Raw genomic sequence first — 17,128 nt, 5'->3', positions numbered from 1 at the left:
TATCCCATGGGGGAATGTGAAATTTGCACACCGATCCTCAGACGACGACGATTTTTCTACAAACAAGCCGAGATAGGTTTTCCATTGTCGTTTACAACGTTTCCCACTCTCTCAGCGAGAATCTAAGATACGTCGTTCCACGGGGTTCGTTTGAGACGGTAAATAGATTTAACGTGAACTCGACCGCGACTTCGTGCAAGCTCATCGGGCTTCCTTAGAAAGCAGCAAAATAACGTGAGAAACAGGCATTCGGATCCTCTGTTCAGAATGCGATTTATTGCTTTTTTTCCTCGGAAGAAAGACTCTCCCTTAACTTTATTCTCCTTTCTTCTTTTCTCCTTCTTTCGTTTAATGAAAAATTCCTTAAAATCGGGCAAAGCGAGCACGCACTTTTTTAAGGTGCATTAAATTTCAAATTCGCTACGCGGCGGAGCACCGCTAGCGTTGGTAACGTTCAGTGATGTAAATTCTACGTGAAAACGTTCATGACGTTAAAGGGAGGAATGGTGAATTTACTGCCGAAGAAACCGATAAAACTTTCTTTTGCATCCATCGATTACGACTTTTCGTCCAAGTGTTCTTAATAATTTCTAGATAACGTTATTTATGTGTAGCTGTGGTGTGTGAAATATCGCGAATAAAATTAAACTTACGATGGTTCTTGAAAACTTTTTCATTTTTGTTGCGAAAATTGTTACTTATCTTCTTCGCTTATAAAAAATAGAAAAGGGAGAAGGCTGCTATAAATAAATCTGCGTGCATTTATAACCTTCTTTGTTTCGAAATAGAACCATTGGCCTCAAAAAGCTTTGCTGTGACAGTGTGATAAATTACAGATCGTTCGTGTCATAAAAATTTGTATCCTATAGTATTGTAAATATTAGCAAAAGCACGAACTAGTAATATTTTAAATCAATATAGCGTAACGGTTTAGTGTTCTCTGTTTTTGTACAACTAGGTAGAATCGTAGGAACCGCTGCTAAGGTTTCACCGATTTCCTGTCTTACTCCATCCCAAAAGGTCTCGGTTAGGGTTCTTGAACAAATGTATAATTACTTATATTATATTTATATTTTCTGAACTTTATCGTTCTCTGAAAATTGATGCAGAAAAATTGTGATTTAGTTTTATACATCAGTTCGAAAGGACAATGTTTGCGAACATACGCTCACATAATAATTTTTCCGCTCTTATAATTTAGTGGAACACAAACTCCGTTATTTTTTGTCGAAGGTTCCAGAAATATTTCGCGCGATGGTGCACATTTTCATCTCTTCGTCGCTATTTTTCAATTTTTTATTTTATACACGTATGCACACGTATTTGCGTTTTGCTTTCGCTTCGTGTACCTAAATTCTCAAATAAACATAGTGTGAAAATTCGAATAAATAAAACAAATCGTAGCAGCAATACAATATTTATTAGTACGTTGTAAAAATGGCAAAATTTGATACTCGTCAAACTTTTAACATAGACAAATACATTTACCAAATTTTAGTAAAAAAATGAATAAAGCATCACTCGTACAGTCAATGGTATAGCAATCGATATTTTCTAAATATTCAAGGGGATGACTAAAATCAATATTTAATCACAAAATCATGTAAGATGACGTTTTTGGTAATACAATATTTTGGAGAATTGAATAACAGCATATTGAATATTATTCGTGCAAAAAAGACGAAAATATGATTTTTCTTTCTATAGTCTCTAATTAATTAATTAAGTGGTAAAAATAATAATATTTTAAGAAAAATTGCACTTGGTATTCTAATTGGAACGGATCAGAATCATTTAGTGATTATCGTATTTCGATCTTCCTAATTGCATCGCCGCTCGGTCGCAATCATTCGCAAATTGAATAGCAGAACGATTCCGCTTTAACACTTTTCCTGCGGCCCCTAGCTTCAAGGTGACTAGACGCAGTCGTAATTTATTTAGTCGTTTATAAAGAGGTCCCCTTTAAGCCCCGGGATATTCGCGATGCGGAGGAACACGATACTCGAATCGAAGTGCGAGGCTCTTTTCAAATGGGTTCGTCTCTGCCCATAGTTTGCATCTACGAAAGACTGGCTTTTCGTACCAGAATCCCTTTAACGAACGAAACTTACGTTGAACAGATCGTGCATGCTTTTACACGCGACCCGCTGGGTACAACGTGGAAAATTATAGAACCTAAGCTCTCGTATACTTGCAGATTTCATTTATTTAGAACGTCGCGTGGCTCTTACGAAAATAACGTTAAATATTCACGGTCTCAGAAAACGAACGATGGCAGACGCAAAATAAATTTGTTCCTCGATTATCAGTCCAATTAATAATTTAGCCCTCCGAAATGCGCGTCACGAAACACACGATGTGAATTTGTTTCTTTTTATAGAATAACAGAGAAGTTGTATTTCCAGAATATCGCTTCTCTTCCTCTCTGTTCTTCCATATTTTGGCCAATTTGAAACGAACGATAGACTCGATTTGATTTTTTTATTTTATCGAGAATCGGCAAAAAACAGCATCGAAAGTGCTTCTTGGTGATCAATATGTCAGGACTGAACGCGTGCAATGCTCTAGCATGTGAATGGCCCGTTACACCCTCTCTCGTTGCCTATGAATCATTTAAGGTTCACCCTATATATCCATCCCCATTCAACGCTATTGTGTTTACGCGCGTTACGTGCTCGAAACCGTGCGCAACGGGCTTGTCTTTTTGGCCCCCGAGGTCGATGGAAATCTTCCGTTGTTCCATCCGTTTTCTACTGATTTTTTAGCCCTGATATCCGTTCTTTGATGTTTCTCGTCGACGGATCTTTGACGCTTCACGAAGATGTAAAACAGCACGTTGGGAAAACTTGTTTGTTGGCATGTCTCATACTTCGCAAGAAAATAAGTCCTGACGAGTTCGAGGGATCAACTTAAATCAACTCACGGCGGAATATAATACAACAGATTCTTTAAAAGGAAGAATAAGAAAGAGGAGAAGAGAAGCTCTTTCGTAAGATCGTGTCTAATTTATTACGTGAATTTGCTATATTTTTCGTCCATTTCTTTTTCTGTTTTCGCTACAAAAATTCGAAACGAAAACTGACGAAAATTGCGAAGTATCTACGAAAAATATAAAATATAATATTTCATGCGGTATAAGGATATCTAATTTTCGTAACGTTTCGTGCAGTGTACACGTTACACACGTTACACGCGACACCTTCGTGCGATGGACGCCAGGCTGTTTCATATTTATTAACCTTATTTTCATCTAAGTGACATATTTACATACATTTTTCGCTTATCCTATATCGTTTAACTCGCGGTACACTATGCGAATTAATATGCATAGTCATACTTCGTCACCAGCGCAAGACAAAGCTTATGAAATTTTATGTAAAATTCCTCTTTCGCTGAAACAAATGAGAACGTTACGAGCAGAGCGTATTGCAGATACTTTATCCCACGTTGTAATTATCTATTTATAGTGGAGCGAAAGAAAGAAAAAACGAGTACAAATTAATATTGGTCGTTAGATACTTAGCAAATAAATAAGAATAAAATTAATGCTGATACCTTTTCTATTCTGTACTGCTCTTTTCTTCGATTTATCGTACGTAATTTCACTCTCTCTCGAAACAAGGATTTTCCTGCAGTTTGCAATTCAGCATTGTATCATAGATTTTATTAGCATTTCTTCTGGAAATTCCCAAACATTTACAGTTTAAAGAATACCTCGAATAGAAAAAAAAAAAAAAAAGAAATGTAATATTTGGTTAGTTTCTTGAGCACGGTCGGATCGCCATAAACTTTACACAGGCACTAGTTTCGACGCCCATCCTTTTCATTTTTTTTGACCAAGATTCCATCTTTCGCCAGGAATGTTCTATTTGCGTTTCAACGTGGTCGTACGTTTTCATAAATTATGGAATGCGCCAACGGCGAGATATTCTTGACGAAAGTTGCACGTTCACACGTGCTTACACAGCGAGTATTGCGTATGGTATCCGTTACATATTATACCAACTGCACTTTTCTCCGATATCACATAATATAAGAACGCACTGCATTATATATACAGCAAATATATATAATAAATAAATAAATATATATATATTTATATACTTGGAAACAACACTGTTCATTTCTTCATTTCTTATGCAGATTTTCGAATAATCCGATTGGAACTTTCGGACTACGCAATTTTACAGCTATTTTGTGTACATGCTTAAAAATTCGCAAATAATATTCGCATTATTAACATCATTGTTACATCCCTAAACCTGCATATTTATTATTAATTAATTCATATTGACTTCTACTGTTAACATGTTTAACGTGTATTATTTTCCGCTATTGATATTTGCTAAATAGTATCATTTGAAATGTTTAATATTATAGTCGAACTTTACTATTAATCATTCGTAATACTCGTGTAATATTTGTCGTACAAACTTTGAATTTACTGTTCAAGTTATCTGATAATTAATAGATAGCTATCCTGAGACTCATAAGAAAGTTAATTAAAGCATTCGAGATATATCGAAAATTCTAAAAGTTGGAAAGATAAGCATCGGCAGCATCAACGCTGATATCTATGAAAAACGCGGGATTCGCACAAAACATTTTTCTCGCGAGAAACGTGTGTACGTGTATCGAATACTATCTTTTCTCCGATGTGCAGGCATCTAAATATAAGTCTGGCCGACAGGCTATCGCGATTTAGAATGCATTAAGTCTGAGTTAGCATCGAATTACGTAGAGAAACTTTATGATTGGAAGCACGATTTTCACGGTCCGATCAACGCGTAATCTTCGATCGAATCATGTACATGTACATTCACCACTTTAAGATTTTTACTTCTTACCTTTTGCCTCTTGTTATAGTTAATTATATTTATAATCTTTTTATCAATTGTATTTCCAAAATTGGAAATTGTTATTTTATGGTAAAAGAATATTTCGTGGCTCTTTTACACGAGTTGCTCCGTATACATGAATAAACACGACTGGATTCAGTGAAACTCGAACAAAGACAAATTATCGATAACCATGGGTGACAATAGTTTGTTAAAATCATTGTCTCTCACACCGAATCCTCGACTGCGTGTTATTAAAAGCGCAAGTATTCCATGAGCATACAGGAAGAATAAGTAAATCGATAAAAAGTATTTTGGGTGGGTGGAGCGTTATCGAACCCTTTTTGATACGAGTTTCCTTTTTATTTTCTCATAGCCTGTCAACTGAAAAGTAGCTGTCTCGAATTTGACGATTTATTTTTTATACGATTCATCGATAAATGAAACTTTCCGTGTTTCTCTTCTAATAAGAGATTTCCGCGCTTTATCTTTCGCGTAATGGATGAGTCATTATACAGAAAAAAAATTATGAGAACGATAGCTACTCTGAAAATCATAGTAGACGTCAGGACATATTCGTTGGAATTCTTCTCACGTTTCTAGACTGTTGTTTCCGATGATGCGTTCTTGACTGACATCCGTACAGTAGTACGCAAAAGTTTCGTAACGTAGACTCTGTCATTTTTAGACGACAGATGCGAGACTCGTGGCGGTACTGGAAATAGATCGTTTTAAATGTTTTTTTCTCAAAACGATCGAGGTACGATATTTTCGATGCGCAGATGCGTAAAAAATCGCCCTTGATATTTTCCACTGGTATTTGATAAATCCTTTAAACGCGTCGGTAAAATTATTCGATACGAAATTCACTTGATAAATATTCTAAGAAAAGTGTGACCATCTCTCTATCGACAGTTTGTTGCGTTCTTATTGCATCGTATTATATTATTCAACAGCTGGAAATTACATAGAAGCATTAAGATTTCTACTTTGTAAGGTCAATTTGATCAATTAACTTGGATTCATTTGAATTGTAAATCATCGAGAATCTGCTGATACTTACGATACTATTCCGTATGTATATATACTCTGCTATCGTAACGTAGATGTACAAATACCATTCTTTCTTCTTCGATAATTGGCAAACATACGATAGTTAATCTTTCAATTTATGTACATTCCGAAGCTTCGTTTATCGGAGTTCATATCCAATATTTCCAAGATATAACGGAATGCTTTTGTAAACGCACATAGTATATTTCTATCCCCTATTGTTGCCATCATACACTTAAAATTCTTTATGAAAGCTACTCCATAAAAACCAGCCATTCAGCTGCTTGCTTCGTTACTTCGTACGATCAGCGTTTTCTCTTATTATCAGCAAACAGCTCTTTAGAATTAACGACGAATATTTCTCCCCTATCTTCGTTGAAGATGCTGGCTCGCCTTTAAGGTCATTCGCATTTCAGATATACCTATTATTATACTAACTGCGAGTAATTAAAAGTGCAGCTTATGCTGTCGTTAAAGAGGGCGTTGGGAGAGCGATCTCGATTTAACGACTTAACTTGTCTTAAGGACGGTTCTCATCGACGATGAACAAAGGTGCAACCCACGCGAAAGATCGATACGCATGATTATCGACTTGAACAAATTGAAGGGGGTGTAAACCCCTTAATCAAGCGGATGCGTATTCCTACGGGCCCTATCTTGCAAATAGGAGTTGATGCAAAATAAAGACGCAGGCACGGGGTTCGTTCGCGTTGATTATAGAATCATCCTCGAAAGAACGTCTTGAAATGAAAGCGTACTTTTACGTTCATTGATCCGTGCTAGCGATATTATACGTCGCGTGCCGCGTCGCGACGTTTCACGTGCATCTTCAAACGTCTTTCACGCTGATGACGATGAGCTTCGTTGTCTTCTTGGGACTCTAATTTCAGCACAGAATGAGTAAAAGATATTTTATGTAGGACGTGTCAGTTTAATGATAATGAATATTAAGATCGATGGGAGTAGCTAGGATAAGCTTTTCGCAAGCTCCACTCCTTGTTTTATGAATTCTTTTTACGGTTATTGCAGATTAGAGTTAGCTACTTACCTCTAAGATAGCATGGCGATTAAACGCATCACTGCGTGGTAGGAATTCATTTTATAAATACTAATTCAAGTTGCGTTTGTTGCCATTAGAATGTACTCTGTATGACAATTAAGTTCGAGTATTATAATACGAAGAAGCAAGAAATTTATTAATTGCTTTACTATCAGAAAAATAATCTACTTCGGTTGTTAAGGCTTCTCAGATAGCTTATATATGTCCAACACGAAATAATGTAGTTTAAAGTTTAGTTCAACTTCAGAACCTAAGATAACTGAAAAGTCAAAATTGGTGGAAATTACAGAAATAAAACTGCGTAAGATCTCGTAACTTTCGAACTTCTCTTCGTCGGATAAATTAAACGAAACCATCGTCATTTTTATACTAGCTTCAGCGTCCCATTCATTGCCGTTCATGAATACGTAAGGACGTAAGGTGCCCGAGCAGAGCAATACAGGTCGGTTGCCAGAAGCTCCTTTATTGCCACTTATCAATATCCCGAAGCAAGCAAACTACGTACACCAACAATGAAACGCTAACGCAGTAAACTTGAGCCAGAGGTTTCTATGCTTCAACGAATCATCGAGCAGACGGTGTATATAACGTTTCGCACTTTACAACGATAAAGCTTTTCTGCAAACGATCCTTGTATCGTTTCCGTGTAACGTGTTCGTACACGAAGAACATGATTCGAGCATGAAAACTCGAGACAAAAGAAAGAACATTATCGTTAGTGTGAAAGAGCTTTTCAGAGAACATTTTCAAAAACGCTGTAGTAAGTAGAATAGCGATCGAGCTTCTCCTCCTTGCGAAAAGTGAACGTTTGAGCAACTTTATAAATCCACACGAAACTAGAAAAAATACAAAAGTTGGCAAGTCGAACGTTTTCGGGTCAGAACAGGCCGTGTTCCCTTGCCTCGGATACTCTAGTTGCGGAATACTTTTCCCATTTCGGAGACAAAGGAGCATTTATCGCAGCAGGATGCCAATGGCAGCTCCCAAAACGCACATATCGACCCCGTGCATGCACGATTCACAAAACCAAGGGGAAGGCCGCCAAGCGGCGAGTATCGGGGAAAAGGAGCCATGAAAGCTTGGTGTGTGGGTGGATTTGCATCGATGTCGAGAAGGGATCTGCACCCTCCTAGCAGCAGAGAAACGTAAAACAATTCGGTATTTGACGCAGAGGACGCGCGTGGTGAGCGTAAGGTCGGTCGAAAAAATCGACCAGCGGCAAGAGGCGTACGCGCGCCAACCCCAAATCTACGCCGATGCGTGGGATGTTGTGCGATATCTTCTCGCGAGGGTCCTAGCTCGTTTGTGCGAGGGAGCCGATGAATATTTCGGGAATTCCTTCGCGAACGAGTGACTTTAATTAAAATCGTAAACGCATTGTTTCTCCGTATACTTTAATCATGCTAGAAATTTTATTTCGTCACAGTGATGGAAAGTTCGTGTCGAATAGAGGGAACGATGCGAAGAAAGTCGACTTTTCGCGACGAGCAGTCGTGTTTAATTAAGAAAATAGGTCGCCGTGAGCTTTAAGGTTATTACTTTCGAAGATGTACAAACAACGATGCTCGGTTGCTAGAAGTTTTAACTAATCTCGAAATTACCGTAATTAATACGAAAACTCGCCAAGTTCCAGCTGAGTTTTTAATTCTATCGCGACTAGGCAAGAATTCCATCGTCCTTGATGTTTTTACTTTACAATGATACCGTGTTAGGTATACATGTGGCACTTACGTCAAACACAATTTGTTTCTCATTCACGTAATTAGCAAACATTCGGTACCTAAATAGCGATGTTAAACTTTTAATGAACGTCTTTCTTATACGTAAGCATGATACGTGGAGCGCAAACGTAGAGCTTGGTAATGCCAACACGTTTAATTGCGCTCTTTCAGGCAACGATTAGCCACGATTCACGATCGATCGCCGAGTTATTTTCCTTCCGTAGGCGTGGAACTGTTATCATCTCGGTGAACGTAATTCCAGGCCTAGTTCGGTCGGTGGTAATTTTACTTCACCTCGTTTTTCCGCCGTACATACCTAGAAAGACCGCGAAACGGTTATCGAGGTGTGCATCGACCGCGTCGCGAAACAACCGGTCTACACGTATCAGGAAAATTTATTGGCAACGTACGAACTAGTAGCTACGTTGAGCCTTCGCTGGCACATGAAACTTGCTATCGTCAGTTTGCAATCAATTTTCATAAATTATGCCTGTTATCTGTTACGGGAAGTTAGCAAAATATTAGAGCAATAATGTAGTTAAGTCTAGTCTCTTGATTTCTCAATATCTTCAATGAAGTCGAAACTTACATTGAGCTACTTCTATCTAGAAATTTATAGAAATTGCTTGCTTTCGATATTAATTTCAAATCCGAATGTCGAAATTTTAATTTCTACTCCTTTCGCGAGTAACGTAGAATTCGTTTGCCTTGGAATATTTTGTTCGCCAGCAAACTATCGAAATAAAGAAAAGTATCGTTAATATCAGTAGCATTAATTTCGATTTGATTGTACATTTGTCGACAGATTCGGTATAGTCGTAATTTAAAATGTTTGACCGATGGCAAACAGCTTTACGTGATATCGTTTCTGAGCGAGCCGTTTACATCAATGATACCATCAAATTTCCATAAAGTACAAAATTTTGTCGGCGGTGTTGTACCTTGTCGGTTTATTTGCATGCATGACGATAGTCGACGAGCATAATCGGTTTTCCAGTTGATCGGAGATAGGTAGTCGATTCACCAGTAGGATTTGCCATAGATAAACATCAGTGGGACGTAGGATGAACTAGTATGAATGGTCGTGGCCCACTTAAGCTGGTTAATTTCCGAAAGAACCAGCTCCCGCCACGCTAACCACGTCGATAATTAATAGACTTCAGTCTGTGGCTAGCTGATATATGATTTCTCGTAACATCGAACAGTCACCTTGTCTCGCGTGCTGAACTGGTGACAGGCTGCACACGATCTCGCTTCGATATCGTGTCAGTTAATCGATAAAATGTCTACCACGAAGACAATATAATAAGTGTATAATACAGGTAGGAGTTGCTTAACGAACATTGCGTATAAAAAGACGTATCTTAAAATAGCCTTTGACTCGCGAAAAATCAAAGATACGAATTATTGCGTATTTCTGCATACTTGGCAGAAACATTTTTATGGGATGCTTTGCGATTAAAGAACACCTAACGGGTTATTGAAAGAAGAAGCTTGGAATTCCGAAGGCTCGGTATAAAGTTACAAGCGAACCGTTAATCGATAAGCTTCACTGTCATGAATAATCATGAGCTCCGAAGACATCCGATCTTACGAAGCCTAAATTAGTTTCCGTGCAAGCACTGTTAGCTTTCGTCAATACCTTTTTGATATCGTGATTCCTGAGGAAGATAAACCTTTGAGCAGTGGACGATTGATTTAATGGAATTTCGATCAATATTGAAGGAGTGTCTTCGATGATTCCTGTGATTAATTCAGAATCAATTCTGGATGAATTGCGTCGACCATGGTGGAGTTTATTTTCATTCGAAAAATAATTCGATCATTATATTTCAGTTTGATGGCAAATTTCTACGGCCTCGTGAAATTTTCTTGGACTAGAAAAAAAGAGCAAACAGGAACAATATGTAATAATATAATAATAAAATATAATAATATATAAAAGTAATGGGTAGAAGATCTATGATGCGAAAAAGAAAAATAGAATTTATAATTATGTTGTATAATACATATGATTTGTAATTAAATTAAACACACATGTAAACGCGTTTTGTTAACAATAACGATTTGATCGTGTATACGCGTTTACATTGTAAAGTGCAGCTGCGGTTCCATATGAAATTCCATTCGAGGATTCGTCATTCGAACGAATTAATTATTGCTACGCAATCAATATGACGGTTTTGGATCGGTGAATCCAAATGTATCTGTTCTCAAAGACTGTTGAATAATCAAGATCGTTAAACATTGGTCGAACTTACCTCTGCATCGTGTCAGCGTTCAGTGAAATTATTAGTGCATAAGCCATTCCTATCTGATATATAAGCTATTCCCGGAGTGAATGAAAAATGTACAAGCTATATAGAAGTCGTCACAAAGTTCGTATATAAGTCGTAGAGGGAAGGCATCGCTTGGTCTACCTTTTCAAAGTTCACTTCGAATTTAGCTCATCGTTCACGATGTGTCGGAAATGTCGAAAGATATACAAAATCAATTTTCGATAAAACTTTTATTAGTAAAAAAAAATAGAAAACTATATGTATAAGGATATCGATACGAACGGGAAACTCAAGTAGAGTACGCGAATTCAATGGGGTATTTTGTTCGTTTATATCCTCTTGTACACGTTTCTCCTCAGTTTCTTCCACTGAAATTACGTTGATCTTAAACTTCCACGAGACCCAATCGAAAGTTCCATCGTAATTAAAAATTTTCACGTATTCGACGAAGAATTAATAACCGTTCTCCACTGGACAGCGAAATGTAATTAGTCGTCTACATGATTGTAATTTTACACCTTGTCGATGTGCTCGAATTCGCTCGAATGGTTTTTATCAATCCGTTGCCTGAAGCGAGTAACATACGGTTACTCGAGTACGATTCAAACTTTACATTCGAACAATTTATATTACGTCGAGTAATAGTAGTGTATTCTCGCGAGAGAATACACAATCCTTGCGGCGACAAGCGCAAAATATTTCCATGACGGTATATATAGCTACAATAGATATTACCGTGTGTCATAACCACATAGACAATCGATCAATTTGCCCGGATTACGTGGAAATAGTGTTTCACTGCAATCGTTTCCTAGGCAGGAGATTGGACTGGGGCTCGTTCGTTGTCGTTTTACTCTACTTTGCCACTCGATATTCGCTGATATACTTCGTGTTGTCGCGCGACGCCGCGTAATTTTTACGATTTGGCCCTGACCCGTGCCAGGTGATCGACTATTTCCGGGGAAAATATCGCGCTGCGTGTGTTTGGCGAATGCACACCGACGACCGAAAATATAACTAGGGAAGATTTAGTAGAAGCATAAAGTTACACGATAGATCTTAAGTTGGGACAACGGTAATTCTACTTCTTATAATTTTAAAGGGTACTTTAATGCAATGGACCGCGCGTACATATATCAGTGAAGGGATTTGGTAAAGTATTATGGGAATGGAAAAGTACATTGTAAATGTCGCAACGGGTCGTTAGAGTAAATTGACTTTGGCGCTTCAATCCTTTCGCTACTGTACTCCGGGAACTAAAAGTGTTTTTTTGTACAAAGATAGTACACAGTAGGTACCTTTTATCAAAGTGAGTGTATGTTTAAATGCTTTGTATAATTAGCTACAGCTCAACGCATATAAACGCGAACATACGTCACGTCGTGTTTTATCGTGATTTTGTTCGATTCTTATTGTCTAATTTACATCGTCGCGACGATTCCAAACGTTAAGGTATTTTACCGTTTCGATAGGTAGCTTCCGAATGGTATAGATTACCGTAGGAGTTAATTGAATAAGGATCATGTTAATAGAATTTCGAAACCAAGCGTGTACGATAACGTTGTACGGCTGCATAGGGAGAAGAAGCATCAGACTAGGGTCAACGACAGTCTGAAATAAAGCTCGTTCTCGAATTAACTCGCTGCGATTCTTTCTCCCCTCCTCTTTGACCGTCGATTATTCTCGAACTTGGTTCTACCGTTTCGAAGACACTTTGTGCTTTGTGAAATTGTTGTTAAATACCGATCGTTGTTTCGTAGATGGCTGTGATTAAATTAACGCCTAGCCAATCGATAGCCGTTTGCCGAAGGACTCGATTATAAATTCCTCTCATTTGTCTCTTTGATGTACTTCATCGTGTGCGCGTTAATGCATTCTGCATCGCCGTTAGATTTTTCTGAATAATAGCTGAACGTTATTGACTCTACTGAAGTCGTTATTAATCCGGTAAAATGTATTACGAGCTTAAATAGTATAAAAATTTTCGAATTCATCGCCCTATTCTTGTAATATCCTTGTGATAATTACCTTTGTAACATTTTGCTTTCCTTTTACAGCCGTATTCGCTTTTCGTTCTATAAAAATGGTCTTTTCCATCGTAAAAATATGTGAGAATTGCCGAATAAGGTTGTTCAATAAAAAGAAGCTTTTATGGATTATAAGATTTAGGAATTAGATTTCTTTTAATGTTTTACGGATGAACGATTTTCGAAGAAGATAGCCGTGCACCAGCAGGAAAATCAATAAGACGTGAATTTCGTATCCATTCCGGATAACTGGCTCGATGTAATATCACGGGCAAGAATTAAAATAGTTCGAATATTTAATATATTTCTATTACTGATATTCCTAATTTAATATTTTTAAAAATATTCAGTATCTCTTGGCAACTAGTACTGTAACAAATACATTAAAATATTAGGTTGGTCCTAAAAGTTTCTTTCGTTTTATAAGGAAATAATAGATGCACTACATCGTTTGTTTTATATTATTTTATTGAATTATGTATGATCCATTTTGTTCCAATAGAATATTATTAAAAATTCTCTATTTTACTTTATCACACCTATTTTATCTTAAATTGTAGAATTAATAATAAATTGTGGATAATAGAATGTGGTTAATTGCTTAGCTGACAATTAACTTATTATAACGTTACTTCGGTTAAGTCTTCGATTTGTCTGATACGAAGTTTCAGAAGCAAATAAGCCTAAACTGATTTCGTAACCCTTATGTACATACATACATGCACAGGTATATAAGTATATGCGATTCATACGGTATACGGTCGCTGTCACTATCAGTATCAATTTTCAACTACGAACAACCTAATACTTGTTTTGTTGCGTTTAAGTAAACTGCGTTAAAGTATTCTTATTACCGTCTTAAATTTTCCGTAGTTGTCGAGAAATAACTTCGTCATGGAATAACAGCGCTGCACATAAAACCTGTGATTCACTCGAAATTCAAACTGCAGAAGCATTCATTCAGCTGGGAATATACATATTACTTCAACTTGTAGGTATTGCAGTTTTTACTATAAGCTTCGTTCAATTTAATAACATTTTTATCAATAACATTTTTGAACTCTACATAGTGGCGTTTTTTGCTTTGCGTTTAATGTAACCTTCATAATTTTCTACAAGATCTTTCCTATTATCGCTTCGTGTCACGAGTTTGACAAATCGCTCAACTTTTAACAAGCTCGCATTTTAAGTGTCCTGCCTCTATCAAAGTTCGTTTAACATGTTCGTAACATCTTAAACGAGGAAAAAATCAACTAAAATCTGGCAACTGAGAAATTTATAACTTCTTCAGGCATCAAGATATTACTGTCGCTAAGCTATTACGGATCCTTTCTACGCGCTCGTCTTCAATTTCCTGTTGGTTTCGCGACGTTTCGCAAAATGTTTGGCTTTGAAAAGCTTCGCGACAAAGCGTACTAGTCGATCGCATCAAAAAATTGTCAGACTACGAGTTGAATTCCAACAAATTGCGGGACTGTTGGTTTTCGTAGCGATGATTTCTGCTAAAATATCTCTGCTAACTTGGAATTGTTGGTTGCATGCTTCAAAAGCATGTCGCCGCATTTCTGTTTAATTGTACGTCGCTATCCGGCTTTGCGAATAATGGCATTTGATGTGGCCGCGCACCGTCTCCTCTTAGTCCTTGCACGCGTGTCCTGACAGCCAGGAAAAGAGGCAGAAAAAGAAAAAATATATCTGCATACGTATCCATCGAGCATACAAAGGGAAATAATTCAACGACAGGCAGAATGTTCCTCGTTGAGTTTTAAAATCGTTCCCGTTACGCGAGCCAAGAGATTTGCGGCAATGCGATGTTGTATGCACCGCATTGCAAATGTTTGTATGCACCGAAGCTTTGGTCGCGTTTTGTCGTCCTGCTGCTCGTAAATGGACGCGTCGTTCCTCAAAGGAACGCTTTTCCGGCTATAAAAGGTGCGCCTATCTTTCCTATCTCTCCTTTCGTTCTTTGGCAACTTATCAAAGAACGCATGTTTTTGCGTGTACCGCGAATCGCATCGTAGTAGGTTTGGATACGAACGTTTGGATACGTGGCTCTAGTCGCGATTGTCGAAAGAACAACAAAGATTTGAAGTGGATACGAGGATATTGTTGCTCGCAGATGATAAAGACAGCTCTCCGTTTTATTGAAACGCTACGTTCTATTCACTTTGAAGTGGTAAGAGTAAAAGAAGAGGTACGGAAAAATTGTTGTAGTCTTTTTAAGCAAACTCTTTTCTTCACCTCGTTCGAGATCCGTGGTTGAAAATTTACAATTTTTACGAGTTTCCTGAACGATCGTTTATCTAAACTGTAAGCCTGTTTAACGTACCTCAACTTTAGTGATTAGTTGAGAGCCATTGACCTTCCGCGAAGCGTTTTGAAGTTTCGCCAGCGTTTCAACTAGCTTCATCAAAGTTCGAGCAAAGATAGTTCTCGGCCATTCGATGGACTCTAAAATCATGAGCGAAATAAGCCGCGACGTTGGCAGAATGTCAAGAACCTTTTTTTACGTTTACACATTGCGGAAACTTCAATTGCCACCCTATCATTAATTTATGCGATATTCCCATGGAACCAACGTAATTCCATATTTACGTTATCGAGTGTATCGAAAGAAAATAAATTTCGTGGCTGATAGATTCGTTTTATAATCCACCATATTCTGTGTGTATATGCAAGATAATCTACTGAAATGAAATGTTCATAAATCTTTGAAAACTCGTACGCTGGGAGTAATATCAACACCATAAATTTTCTACGAGCATAATCGTACGCTCGCGATGAATGGACGTTATAGCTGGCAGCGTCTTTTTCCCAGCAATTATCATCTCTCTAATATCATTGCACGGTTTAACGTGGTTCCACGAACGGAACGTGATTTTCACGGTTGAATTGAAATTTTATTCGAAAATGCAAACGAGAGTCGCGGTGTGTGCTTTCATCCTTTTTCGTAAAAAACAAACTGCTCGCCGTAATATTGCGAGAAGAAAGAAAACGACGACGTCGAGGCGGAAGGAAACTAGGTTCTCTAGACACGAAAGACGCGGATATTCCACCGAGTCGGCGCAAGCGTCGACCCTTTTCACTCTCGTTATCTGGTTTTCCTCGTAACCGAGTGTGTGCGCTCGGCCTCGAGTGCTTCTTCGTTATGACACGCTGGTCCAGAATTTGTCTAGGCGAACGACACCATCTTCCTCTACGTCTGTGCGCACACGTGTCTCGACAATTGACCGTCGAGACTAAAACTGGAACCTTCGAGACTTTTTCCCTTCTCACCGGAGAATTTATTCATGTTAAAATGGTCACTGTGGGGCTAATTCAAAGCGAATTTCAACGTCGAGATAAATTTTGGCCAAGTTTGTACCTGCTTCAGGGAGTTGTTGAAGGACTCTTGTTAGATAGTTCCGTGAGGAGGAAAATGCTTTTGCAATAAGTAGGTTTGTGTTTGCTAATAAATTCATGAAGGGGATGGACTTTTATCTAAAACATATACTCGTGAATCGAGTGAGTACCTTTTTTAGACAGTTATATGGAAACGATAGTTGTTTACCTGTAAACTTTTGTCAGAGAAATTAAATTACGTGTAGTTTATGATATTTATAGAACTTATATTTAGTAGTATTTTGATGTATCTTGAATATGAAATAAATTATACTTTTGGAATTTGTATAGAAGAGATAATTGAACAAGAATAGCGATAGACAATACGTTTATATTATATTGCTTATATTATACAGCCAATTCGTTTGCGTATTTATAGTTGACATTCTTAGAATATTTACACTGTTACACTCAATTATTGATTTGGCAACCAAGAAACCTTTATTCTATCGGCAACTACTTTTGCATATAAGCACATACTGCATTCTTATCTGTTCCTTACAACGTTTATTTAACCTACTTTCACGATACTTAATTTTTCTTTTCTTTTTTGTAGCGTTTATCGACAAAAAACCTTTTTAATGCGATAACATAAACCTGATTGAAACGCCACAGTACAGCATATTAATTATAACAAATAAAATGGTTCTAAAATTAGAACACTGGGGATCGTAACTTCCTTTCTGTTTTCGTTTTTAGTGATGCGCATAATATTTTCTTTCCTTATATTTAATTAGAATATTTCTATTAATTATCCTATGCCTTGTTA

At 37.5% G+C, this 17,128-nt stretch overlaps 1 protein-coding gene across 11 annotated transcripts in view; it reads left to right on the top strand.

Annotated features, from left to right (window-relative positions):
• Inae (inactivation no afterpotential E) overlaps positions 1-17,128 on the top strand; it is a 52,611-nt gene that overhangs the window by 7,635 nt on the left and 27,848 nt on the right. The gene's annotated exons all lie outside the window — the stretch shown is intronic.

This window comes from Bombus fervidus, chromosome 16 (genome assembly GCF_041682495.2).
Source record: "Bombus fervidus isolate BK054 chromosome 16, iyBomFerv1, whole genome shotgun sequence".
Lineage (NCBI taxonomy): Eukaryota > Metazoa > Arthropoda > Insecta > Hymenoptera > Apidae > Bombus > Bombus fervidus.
Note: the sequence above shows the minus strand (reverse complement) of the source record. Positions and strands in the feature narration are given on the sequence as shown.